The sequence below is a fragment of the Rhincodon typus genome, chromosome 17 (assembly GCF_021869965.1).
Source record: "Rhincodon typus isolate 14 chromosome 17, sRhiTyp1.1, whole genome shotgun sequence".
NCBI classification, from domain to species: Eukaryota; Metazoa; Chordata; class Chondrichthyes; order Orectolobiformes; family Rhincodontidae; genus Rhincodon; species Rhincodon typus.
Window position 1 is genome coordinate 22,016,501 of NC_063348.1, and position 13,450 is coordinate 22,029,950.

Here is a 13,450-nt window from a genome sequence, read left to right on the forward strand (position 1 = left end):
GATGCTGCTTGGCCTGCTGTGTTCATCCAGCCCTGCACCTTGTTGTCTCACACACTGAACTTTCACATTTAAGGTGAGAGGAGAAAGATTTAAAAAGGTCAGAGAGGCGCAAGTTTTTTACACAGAGAATGGTTAGTATGTGGAATGACCTGCCAGAGAAAGTAATGGATGCAGGTACAATTACAACATTAGAAAGACATTTGGATAAGTACGTTAATAGAAAGGTTTGGAGTGATATGGGCCAAATATGGGCAGGTGGGACTAGTTTAATTTGGGAACATGGTCGGTGTGGACTGGTTAGACTGAAGGATCTGTTTTCATGCTGTATGATTCTACAATTCTTTAACAAGCTCTCAAAATGATTGCTGCAAATCATGTGAATGTTGCATTTGACCTACAGAGAGTACCACATCTCAATTAAATAACTAATTACATATTGGCATTCATTGCCATCCAGAAATTTATGCATTTTTTAAGGATAGGCCAATACTAAAGGATTCTAAAATAATAACATAGGAAAATGAGTAAGTTATTCAACCCATTGAACCTGCCCACCATTTAATCTGATCATGGATGGTCATCCAATTCAAAGCTTTTCTTCCACCCCATTCTTGATTCTGTATGCCACTGGTTATCAGAAATCTATCAATCTCTACCTCAAAAATACATAACCTTTTTACTAAAACAGACAATCGCCTCATCTCAGATCTAAGCGGCAGACCCTTAATTTTTAAATTGTGCCCCTTGGTTCCCAACCAAGCAAAAAATCTTACCTGATTCTATCCTGTCTATCCCTTTGTTTTGTAAGTTTCAATAAGATCACCTCTCATTCTTACAAAATCTAAAGAATACAGGCATGGTATCCCCAGTCTCTCTTCATAAGATAATCTTGCCATCATGGGAATAGGTCTGGTGAACTTTCAGGACATGCCCTCAATGGCAATAACATCTTTTCTGAGAAAAGGAGACCAAAACTGCACACAATACTTCAGGTGCTTTCCACTCAAGCTCCTGTGCAATTGAAAGAGGACTTCACTACTTGTGTACTCAAATCATCTTACAATAAAGGCTAACATTCCATTAACCATTCCATTAACCTTCCTAATAGTTTACTACATTCACCTGTTAGGGAGGTGATGGCCCAGTGGTATTATCACTGGACTGTTGATCCAGGTAACATTTTGGGGATCTGTGTTCGAACCCCGCCGCGGCAGGTGGTAGAATTTGAATTCAATAAATATCTGGAATTAAGAATCTAATGATGACCATAAATCTATTGCTGATTGTCAGGAAAAGCCCATCTGGTTCACTAATGTCCTTTAGGGAAGGAAACTACAATCCTTACCTGGTCTGGCTTATATGTGACTCTAGACCCACAGCATTGTGGTTGACTCTTACTTGCCCTCTGGGCAATTAGGGATGGGCAATAAATGCTGCCTGTCCAGCAACGCCCTCATTCTGTGAAAGAATAAAGAAATTGATACAATTCAGAAGAGATCCTTCAACCCATTAATCCTCTACTGGGAAATAAAGGGAAGACAGAGATAGTAGGAACTGCAGATGCTGGAGAATCTGAGATAACAAGGTGTAGAGCTGGATGAACACAGTCGGCCAAGCAGCATCAGAGGAGCAGGAAGGCTGACGTTTCGGGCCTAGACCCTTCTTCAGAAAATTGATAGATGACAGAGATAGATGGGTTCCTGGCATGGTTATCAAACGTCACAGGGAGAAGGCACGAGAATGGGGTTGAGAAACATATTAACCATGATCGAAAGATTGGGCAGACTCAGTCAGCTGAATGGTCTAATTCTGCTCCTATATCTTATCTTATGGTCTTATGACAAGATGTTTGTGCTGTTTCTGCTATTACAATTTTTGACTGGGGCTTTAATTGGAATCTACTGTAAACCAGTTCCTGGAATTGCAAATAAACTTTCTTATTATGACTGATTTCATAATTTTCCTGATAGCCTAGTTGGCATATGCCAACAAGTAGAAGTCAGTGCAACAATCAGGACCTAAGAAAAGTCTGCAGTAAACATCATAATACTTCTTTAAGTCATTCTTCACCTTCCATAATGCAATTTAAAGCTTGAAACAATCAACCACCAATTGCACACATCAAAAAATTTCAAATTTAAATAAATACAATCTCTTCGAGTATAACTGATTCTGATGTCATAAAAATGCAGACAGAGATAGAAAATGCAGCATAGGTTCCAGAAAGAAAGAAGATTTTTTAAACTCTGAAATGAAAGAAAATAGAATAGCAGGGCTTGAATTCTCACTCCTGGGGTTCAGAGGTAGCTGCAGGGTTGCTGTGAGCAGAGGTACATTATTTATAAGACCCCCCTTAGTGCTGCAAGACTTTGGTTACAAGCAGTAAACTGTTAGGAAAGACCTGCCTCATCCCTCAACACCCTTCAAACTCCACCCTCACACAGACCCCGACTCAATCTATGACACCCCCTAATACACGCCCATCCATTCACCTTCAGGATCATGATGGAGCCAGGATTAAGTGAAGTGCATTGTGGGACGGGTGTTGCTCTCAAGTTGTGCTGGGAGAGGAACAGAGGATTCAGAAACAAGAGTTAGAGGACGCTCTCAGTGGCACCCATGTCCAGGCCCTCTAACAGGCAATGATTGCTTTTGATTAAGTGACTCACATCCCTACTTAAAGTGGCAAGATGCTCACAGAATTTGACCTGTCAGGCATGTTGGATGGTGACAAGCCTGTGTGCAGCTGGGTTCATCCAATATGGGGCCTTCTCACCTTGTGATGCAGTGGGAAATTTGGTCGTGGATCTTGCCAGTGGAATGTAACTTTAGTGGAGGCGGGAAACTGACATGCTTTTGGTATGTCGCATCACCTAATTATGTGTCCTTCCCATCTTCAAGCTCACCAGCCATGGGATATCTTACTAATACCTTTTACCAGGGTGTTGCTCAATATATATCTACCAACCACACCTTATCAAACAAATAATTACTTTAAAAAATCTCTCAGTGGTTAAATACACTGAATAAAATCAGGGCTTTATGTAAGAATAAATAGGATGCTTAAAATAAACTGAAAGAAAGAGAGATATTAACATAAATCAAGGTAAGACAATAAATCAGTTTCAAGTGGGATTTAACTATATAAAATTAAGACAAGCTAACATGTTGGGATTGCATGGACATGATCTGCATGTTTAGCATGTTACCATGGTTTCAGTGAGATACAATTTGCCTTGCCCTGTACATTTCACAAATAGTTTCAATATTTCCTTGACTGATTATTCAATTCTTTGTACTTTCAGCTTCTAAGATCTCTTTCAAGGCTGTGAGTCATTTTTGAATTACTGCTCCTATTCTCTGAAATTTGTTCAAAGGCCATTGGCAAAAGAGCATACACAGGAATTAGATGACCAATTTCAACCTAGTATATTTTAAGTTGAGATCAGCTCAACCAAGTAGTAAGAAATTCAGTTCCACAGGTCTATTTAGTATAAACATGCTGCTGAGTGTGGAATTGTACTACAAAATTTTAGAAGGACTCAGATTAAAGTTTCATTTATTGATGACCTAATCAATATCGTCATATTGTTTTAGCATAAAGGGTTAATGCTAAATATGTAAATTGTCAGTCTACCTAAGCGGCGATCACATGTCAGCAGTCTCCAGAGTGAGATAGTTCTGCATTAAGCCTAGTCTTAAGACTTAACAATGTCAATAAGTCAAAAAGAATGTTTAATAAAAGGTAATAGTTTAATAATTTAGGATCTAGCAGTCACTATTCATCACCATCAAGGATATAACCTCCCCTAAGACCCACAATGCTGATAAAGGAAATATTAGCAAGCCAGTGAAAGGGAAGATCCAAACATAGAGTAAAATTCTGGAAATTCTAGGAATCTGAAACAGAAACAGGAAATGCTGCAAGTATTTAATAGGGGGAACAAAGTTTGATATTTTGATAGCCCTCTCAAAATGGGTGCAAGGTTCACAATGCAGAACTAGCCTGTGCCTGTTGTCGTCAATGCAGCAAGCTTGACAAGGGGCCATCTTCTTTCCTGGGCAGATCTGGTTTCCTTCTGAGAAGCTTAACCCCATTCCCTTTCTACCCCTTTTGCAGCTTATCTTGCTCTGTGTTCACCTTTGCTTCTTTTCCCTAATGTGCTGTGATCCAAGGAGAATGCAAACTGTTGCATCCATGCTTAGCAGCAATTGGTTTGTGCAGAAACCTTGAAACCAGGACAAAGATCTTCAGACAATTCCACACCACCATTGACTTTAAGAACATTAAAGAATCCTAGACACCATCAAAAACTTCTACAGTTGCAGTAATAGCTGTTAGAATTCAATCAGAAACAACCCAAATCTTACTGTTTTTGGAAAAATGTCATTTTCATCAAGTATCATGGAGGGCTTCAATCTGCAAGGATAATAAGTTTTCTCAAGCTGCTGTCTCAAATTTACCTCTTTAACTACTTATCGTCTCCCTATGGCACTCCTCACATCTGATTCTAGCTTAATTCTCCCACTCTATGTGAACTCAAGTATTCGTCACTGCCAGGGCATCCCAGGAGTCCTGGTGCTAGCTCTACCTTTAAAAGGCCATTTTATTCCCAGTCAAACACCATCAGTCCGAAGCTGTTCTGCACAGTTTATAATATTTGGCTCAACATGGTTGTGAAGGGGAAATTGGTGCCCACTTTTCTGACAAAGACCTGGAGGTCTGGTGGATGGAGGTAGTGCAGAAGAGGGCCACCTTCTTCAGTGGAACCAGCAGTGGAAGCCACAAAACCAGAACCTCCCAATCTGATCTAAGTTGCTACCCAGGTCAGTGTAGTCACAGTCACCTGGAGGATTGCCCTGCTATTGCGCCCACCTTCCTCCAAGGCTCCTGCTCCACCACTCTCATCAATGCATGCAACAAGTTCCCTCTGTCATTGTCACCTATCCTGACCCGCCCATACCACTAACCTTATCTGCCTTTGCTCCACCTATTCACTCATTTGGGACACCCCATCGCCTTGTCCCCACCTGCACCAGTGCTATCAGATCTGCCAGTCACTTAGATCTCACTCAGTCCATCCCTTTCTCTCATTCAATGAGAAAATAACCCAAAATAGGACAAAAAAAGCCAAGATGCGAGATGGGGTACCTGACATGACACTCCTCACCCCTATAAGCAAAAGGATTCACAATGTGACTGCCCCAAGTGGCTGATTAATTGTGTCCATGTCCTTGGACTGAAATTAGAGGCTATACTTGACTTACTGTGCCTGGACCCTCTGACCAATGGCTGTCTCCCTGCACTTCACTGAGGACTATTCCCCTTAGACTTTGAGACATGGGCACTTTGTCTGAAGGATATGCAGTGTGTTTGTCCCATAATCTGCTGGTACATGGCACAGATATGAGATTGTGTTCAAAGCAGAAAATATCAATACCTATCAACAGGTCGGTTATCTAAAATAACACATGGCTCTGCACTCTCCAAATGGTTGAAAAAGGGTTTGTTAAATGTTAATGGTCATGCAATAGAGACTTTTTAAAAATATATTATTTTACCCAAAACTCACAGTATTTGTAAGATTCTAACCATTTTTCAACTAGTGTTCATTACAGACATAGACACTTTGCTATATTTAGATGTCAAAGCACTTCTGTTTAATTGAAGTGTTGCTGGTCAGGCAAAATTTAAAAAAAAACAGATATTAGAGCTAGTAGGAACTGCAGATGCTGGAGAATCCGAGACAACAAGGTGCAGGGCTGGATGAACTCAGCAGGCCAAGCAGCATCATAGGAGCAGAAAGGCTGACGTTTCGGGCCTAGACCCTTCATCAGAAAAGGTGGAGGGGAAGGGGGTTCTGAAATAAATAGGGAGAGAGTGGGAGGCGGATAGAAGATGGATAGAGGAGAGGATAGGTGGAGAGGAAACAAACAGGTCGAAGAGGCGGGGATGGAGCCAGTAAAGGTGAGTGTAGGTGGGGAGTTAGGGAGGGGATAGGTCAGCCCAGGGAGGACGGACAGGTCAAGGGGGCGGGATGAGGTTAGTTGGTAGGAGATGGGGGTGGGGCTTGAGGTGGGAGGAGGGGATAGGTGGGAGGAAGAACAGGTTAGGGAGGCGGGGACGAGCTGGACTGGTTTTGGGATGCGGTAGGAGGAGGGGAGATTTTGAAGCTTGTGAAATCCACATTGATACTATTGGGCTGCAGGGTTCCCAAGTGGAATATGAGTTGCTGTTCCTGCAACCTTCGGGTGGCATCGTTGTGGCACTGCAGGAGGCCCAGGATGGACATGTCGTCTGAGGAATGGGAGGGGGAGTTGAAATGGTTCGCGACTGGGAGGTGCAGTTGTTTATTGCAAACCGAGCGTAGGTGTTCTGCAAAGCGGTCCCTGAGCCTCCACTTGGTTTCCCCGATGTAGAGGAAGCCACACCGTGTACAGCGGATGCAGTATACCACATTGGCAGATGTGCAGGTGAACATCTGCTTGATGTGGAAAGTGTTCTTGGGGCCTGGGATGTGAGGGAGAGAGGAGGTATGGGAGCAGGTGTAGCACTTCCTGCGGTTGCAGGGAAAAGTGCCAGGTGTGGTGGGGCTGGAGGGGAGTGTGGAGTGGACAAGTGAGTCACGGAGAGAGTGGTCCCTCCGGAAAGCAGATAGGGGTGGGGAGGGAGAGATGTCTTTGGTGGTGGGGTCAGATTGCAGATGGCGGAAGTGTCGGAGGATGATGCGTTGGATCCGGAGGTTGGTGGGGTGGTGGGGATTCTTTTTTGGTTCTTATTGCGTGGACAGGGTGTAAGGGATGAGTTGCGGGAGATGTGGGAGACACGGTTGAGGGCGTTCTCGACCACTGAGGGGGGGAAGTTACGGTCCTTGAAAAACGAGGACAACTGAGATGTATGGGAGTGGAATGCCTCATCCTGGGAGCAGATGCGGCGGAGGCAAAGGAATTGGGAATAGGGGATAGCATTTTTGCAGGAGGGTGGGTGGGAGGAGGAGTATTCTAGGTAGCTGTGGGAGTCGGTGGTCTTGAAATGAATATCGGTTTCTAGGTGGTTGCCCGATATGGAGACAGAGAGGTCCAGGAAGGGGAGAGAGGTAATAGAGATGGTCCAGGTAAACTTAAGGTTGGGGTGGAAGGTGTTGGTGAAGTGGATGAACTGTTCAAGCTCCTCGTGGGAGCACGAGGCGGCGCCGATACAGTCATCAATGTAACGGAGGAAGAGGTGGGGTTTAGGGCCGGTGTAGGTACGGAAGAGGGATTGTTCCATGTAACCTACAAAGAGGCAGGCGTAGCTTGGGCCCATGCGGGTACCCATGGCCACCCCTTTTGTCTGTAGGAAGTGGGAGGAATTGAAAGAGAAATATTAGAGCTCATTCCTTTAATACTATGATCATCTCATGATGGCAGTTTTTTAATCCATTCTTTCATGGGATGTGGTTGTCACTGGTTAAGTAAGATTTTATTGCCCATCACTAACTATTCTTTAAATAAATGGTGGTGAGCTACCTTCTTTAACACTACACGTCACAAAGTCTAGGTACACCCACAATGCTGTTGGAAGGAGTTCCATAATTTTGATCAGAATGGTGAAGACCTCTACAAATCAGAATCCACTTGTAAACCAATTAGTGCTCTTTTCTCATTGAGTATAAACTGCTGTTTCCCCTTCACATTGGTGTTTCTTGCAAATATTTGGATGATTGCGAAATGAAAAGCTTTCACAAATATGCTTTTATCGAGCAGTATTCAATTTAATTGTATTTGAACTCAGAGAATCTTAAGTCAGGTTCACCTTCATCATCTGCAATTTCCAAATTGTTCATGAAGTACAGATGTCCTGACTGCTTCATAGCCATTTCTAGCATTTTACACCTTGCTGCAATAAATTTCTTCTAATGTTATTCAGCCCAATAGGTGTTTTCCCCAACACATTCTGTTTCCTCCAATTTCACTTTTTCTCTTAGTTTGGTACCATTGTCAAACAGGATCACTTCTACACTGTCTCAAAATTCGAGAGATTCATTTAAATTAGAAAGAATGATTTTTCCAACACTGGGCGCAGGTGCCTGCACTTTGACTCCTTTAATGGGTTATCATTGTTATCAATCAGTTTCAGGACTAATCCTGAACTTCTAAATACTTTATTTTAATTAATAATCTCCTGTGTGAAACTTTTTCAAAAGCATTTTGGAAGTTGACTTGCTTTACTTTATTCATTCTGATGGCTGTTAAGTTAGTGCAGTAGTAATTAGTCCTCAGTTTTAGGCCTGGCAATAACTTCATTATCTTACATGAAGGAGAAATATGGCGAATGGGCTTTTGGTTGCCTGATCTACAGAACAGGTGAACCTGCTTGAAAGCTGTTGAAGGATGTGAATTTCTGTTCAAGAAGGTTCAATATTTGCATCAGTAGCTATAATCCAAATGTCAGGAAGAAGATCAGGGATTAGAGTACATTGCTTTGAATTTAATAGCTAAATATAGCTAAATCCAGCATAAAATTCCAGAGCAGTTTAGTCTTATCATCCAAGATGAGCACATTGAACAACCAAGCCAGGCAGCCACAACAAGAGAGGCCAGCTCCAGCTGGAGGTACTCACACCCTTAGCTACAATTTAAGACAACAACATCTAAGTGAAACTGAGGTGATATAATTCCCCATGGTCTTGTTATTAACAGTCCAGGTTGTATAATGTTTACAATATAAATAAACACTGTACTGATCATAACAAGTTCTAAAAATATTAAGTGTTCCAATATGATGTTTTGAATAAGTGATCAAAGTTATATTTAGTTGATCGTTGTTGATGATTCATTTTGAGAATTTTATCAACCTTTTACAGTAATACCATTTTTTCTTACAGTTCCTCTAAGAGCAAACAGCCCAACAATTTCTTTTTATCTCTAGAATTGACAAAGTTAACAATCTCCTGTTTTGCCTCCCATCTTCCATTCACATAAATGTGAGCACATCCAAACCTGGTGGCTATCTCTTAATTCTCATCAAGTGCCCTTTATCCTTTGCTCCTGTATTTGTTGACCTACATTAACTCAAAGTTTGACAAAGCCTCAATCTTAAACTTCTCATTTTTGTTTTCAAATTCCACCATGATATTACCCCTCTCTCTGTATGGAACTCATTAAAACATCCGTCTTTGGTAATATTTTTGGTAATCTGTCCTAATATCTTCAAATGTAGCTCAGAGGCAATTTTTTGTCTTATTTCACTCCATAAGATACACAATATTTTACTATGTTAAAGGTGCTTTGCAAATTCAAATTGTTTTTGGCTGCAGGGAAAATGAAAGGGTTTGAACATGGGTATGAAATTAAAAATGTTAGGCATTGAGGAACCAGGAGTCAGTCAAACTCAGTGTAGAGACACAATGGATGAATAGGACTAGGTGTAGGCTAACACACAAGCAGCAACATTTTCAATAAGCTGAAGTTTATGGAGGGTGGAGAACAAGAACATTACAATAGCCATGCCTTTAGTTAATAAAGGCATAAATGATGATTTCAGAAGCAGACAGTTGAGGAATGAACAGAGGCAAAGAATATTCTGTAGTAAAATTAGGTGGCCTTTCCATAGAGAGGATTTGGGGCTGGAAACAAAGATAAGTCTAATAGGATGTTGAGATTGCATTTGGTCATTTGAACTTGAAATAGTGTTTGTGCAAAAGGACATAATCAATTACAAGACTCATAGAAGATTTTGTTTGACTTCCATGAGTCACAAAGAATTTACATGGAGGAATGGCAAGGAACTAGAATGTGAACAAAATGTTGGCCTTTATTGCTGTCCGTATGGAATATAAAAGTAGTGATCTCAAGCTCCACCCGTACAGGGCATTAATGTGACCACACCTAAAGTACCCTGTTCATATTTGGTCTCTTCTCTTTAGGAGGAATGTATATAAGACTGGTTCCTGGGAAATGAAATGAGTTAGGCCAGATGTGAGGAGGTGGTACAATGGTGAATGAAAAGATCTGCAGGTGGGACTATGGCTGCCAATTGGAGCACAGTCTGCTGCTGAAGGTGGCAGCTTTTAGAGGGCAGTAAACTTAATTTCTTCACCCTTTTTAGGTTGACATTTCAAAGAAGGAGAGAGTGAGGTAGTTGAGAGCCTTTAAATTTTCTGGTTCATGCTTGACACTTCTTCCACCTGATGTACTGCCCTAATTTCCCAAATGTGGTTGTTTATCCTCCGTTCTCGATGTTAATTTGTGTCTTCCCACCACGCAGACACTAGTTGGCTCCCTAACACTTGCTTTGCCACAGGCAGGGGTGGGAATGAATGGACCCCACACCTCCCATTCCACTTCCTTCTCACGCCAGATACATTAAAATCCAGCCCCTTGACCTGCCTAGTCTCTAAACACTAATGGAGCAGATTACCCTACATATTGTGGTAACTGTAGCCCTGACAACAGGCATATTAGTTTGCAGTAGTTATGGAAAAAGAACAGGGAAGAATCAAATGTGAAAATATTCAAATGGAGGAGAGTCAGCGATTTTTTTAAAGGGATTCAGCACAGGCCAGATTCTTGGTGAGTAGGGGGTGAAAGGTTACAGTGGTTGGCTGGGATATGGAGTTGGGATTACCATTAGGTCAGTCATGATCTACCTAAATAGCAGAGCAGGCCAAAGGGACTAAATACCTTTGCCCTGCTCAGAACTCATATGTTCATCCGCATGTAGGTAGATTGAACTTAAAGAGCATCAGGTAAAACAACAATGGGTAAATGACCAATGAAGACCTTCAAGTGGAGATAGTTCAGGTATAGACTAGATATATGAGACAGGGTACACGATAAATGTCAGGCACTTGATAAAGAGGAGAACTAAGTGGATTATGGAATATATAAAGAACTGAAAAACTACAGAGGAACAAAGAGAATGTATGAGAACAGATCAGCGAATAACATAAAAAAGAACCAAAGGTTCTTTTTTGAAATAAACTTATGTAAAAAGGATAAGGGTAGTTAAACAAATAGTGAAACCTATTAGGGATCAAAAACAGAAATAAATAAAGAAGGATTCACTAAGATTGGAAAAGGAATATGGAGTTTCAACTACATCAGGAGATGATATTGTTCTCCTTTGAGTACAAACGGATGAGGTGAGATTGGAGAGAGGTGATCAAAACTTAAGAACAGTTTTGATAGCGTATATGGGGAGAAATTGTTTCAGGTGGTAAAGTGTGCAAAATGAATAACATACTTTCAATTTAACTTTAAAAGAACCAGTTGCAAGATGAGGGGGAGAATAGTTGCACCGGATTTAAATGCACTGCATGAGTTGGTGATAAGAACAAATGTAATACTACGTCTCAAGAAGGAATTGGATAAATACCTGGAGAAATATTTGAATGGCTCAGGGAAAGGAGCAGTGGAGTATGTCTAATTGCATAACTCTTTCAGAAAGCTAACATTGGAACAATGAGCTGAATGCCTTCCTGTTCCATTGCATTCTTCAACGAAATACTTTAAAGTTGACAGAGGCAATCTAGTAGTTAGGTATTAATGGATAGAACCCAATGTTGAGCTAAATCCATGTTATAAAAAGAATACTTGTACAACAATAAGAGATAACACAGTGCGGAGCTGGAGAAACACAGCAGGCCAGGCAGCATCAAAGGTGTAGAAAAGTTGGTGTTTCGGGTCAGGACTTCTGATGAAGGATCTAGGCCTGAAACGTTGCCTCTCTTACTCGTCTGATGCTGCCTGACCTGCTGTATTCCTCCAGCTTCACACTGTATCGAATATGCCTGGTGTGAAGCCTGAACAAAGCCTGGCAGTTAAATAAAAGTAAAATACTCCAGATGCTGGAGATCTGAAATAAAAACAGAAGGTGTTGAAGAAATTCAACAGTTCTGGCTGCAACTATGGAAAGAGAAACAGAGTTTATGTTTTGAGTCTGATATGACTCTTCTTCAGAACTAAAAGGAGTTGGAAAGGTGGTTTTCATGCTTTTGGCAGAAAGACTATAGGATCAAGTGGAATAGAGAGGTTAACGTAGCCCAGTGGTTAAAAAGTGAGTAGGGTGAGTGAATGGGGTTATATATGCGAGAGCAGTGTCTGCCCTACTGGCCATGGGCCCATGAGCAGCGTGGCTTTATGGTTACTGCACCATTATGTTGCTGGTGTGGGGCAAAGGCAGGTCGCAAACCCTTATCCAAGCACACAGCAGCCTTTTAAAAATTGCGTTAGTATCAGAGATGCTGGTCTTTTGGCAGATATCCTCTGAGTGGCGAACAGCAAATGCTGAGATGGAGTTAGAATTTGACAAGAGGCTTGCCATGGGGCAGGCTGGGTTGTTACTTTTGACAAGATATGCTGAGAAAATGCAATGGGACTCAGCGAAAAAACCCTTCTAAAAACTTGACACACCAGGCCCTGAACCAACAAATAAAACATTCAGCCTAGAGTGTCTACTTGTTATTGTCAGAGAGGATGTCATTGGTGACTTTTGTGTGATCTGTGCCAGTACTGTATCAGGAAACGAAACCTAACTGGAGGGATTCAAGCATAGAATTATTCTTATTGTGCAAACTCTCTTTATTCATAACCTTTTCCTCTGCCCTACTGCTTTCTCCCACGTCTTTCGACTTTCCTGCTGTGTAGGCGTTGACTCTCTGGGCAATACAACTCCATGGGTGTCTTTCAGTGCCTTAACCAAGATGCCAGTAATTACACGCATGTCAGGAGCAAGGTGGTGAAATCACAACCAATCCTGATCCTAATCTCAGCCACATCCAAATGTATTTTTTTCCAGCATGGTCACTGAATGGGAAGAGAAAATCCTCACCAGTCTAGCTTCATTTTAACCAAGGAAGGCTGTCCACCACGGAATCAGGTAATTTAATACATAGTAAAAACCAAAAGAACTGCGGATGCTGTAAATCAGGAACAAAAACAAAGTTGCTGGAAAAGCTCAGCAGGTCTGGCAGCATCTGTGAAGGAAAAAAACAGAGTTAACGTTTCGGGTCCGGTGACCTTTCCTCAGAACTGATGGTGGCTGGGAAAACGTCGGTTTATATGCAGAAAATAGGGAGGTGGGTGGGGTAGGGAGTAAACAATAAGATAGAACACAAAGAGAGAGAAAGACAGTTGGATGGATAAAGGAGTTGCTAACGATCAGGCTGGGAGGGTGAATAGTTGTTAGTGGGGACTGTTAGTGACTAACAACAGGGGGTGTGTAATGACAGGCGATGTGGTAACAAGGCCTGGTGTGTGGGGTGGGGGGCTGGGACGTGGGAGAGCTTAGGCCCTAAAATTATTGAACTCAATATTGAGTCTGGAGGGCTGTAGGGTCCCCAAGTGGAAAATGAGCTCCAGCTTGCGTTGGGCTTCACTGGAACACTGTAGCAAGCCGGAGATAGAGATGTTGGCCAGGGAGCAAGGTGGTGCATTGAAGTGGCAACTTTCGCAAGCTGGCGGAACA

General features: G+C 41.9%; 1 protein-coding gene across 2 annotated transcripts in view; it reads right to left on the minus strand.

The window, feature by feature from the left end:
* The window catches only part of syt8 (synaptotagmin VIII), a 55,503-nt gene that overhangs the window by 25,820 nt on the left and 16,233 nt on the right, over positions 1–13,450 (minus strand). The window contains exon 1 of one of the 2 annotated variants that reach the window (XM_048607238.1): positions 1,346–1,389. The exons of the other annotated variant lie outside the window; for it this stretch is intronic. The gene's annotated coding sequence lies outside the window, so the exon portion shown is untranslated. Of the gene's footprint in view, positions 1–1,345; positions 1,390–13,450 lie in introns of those variants that run through there. 2 annotated transcript variants of the gene reach the window in all.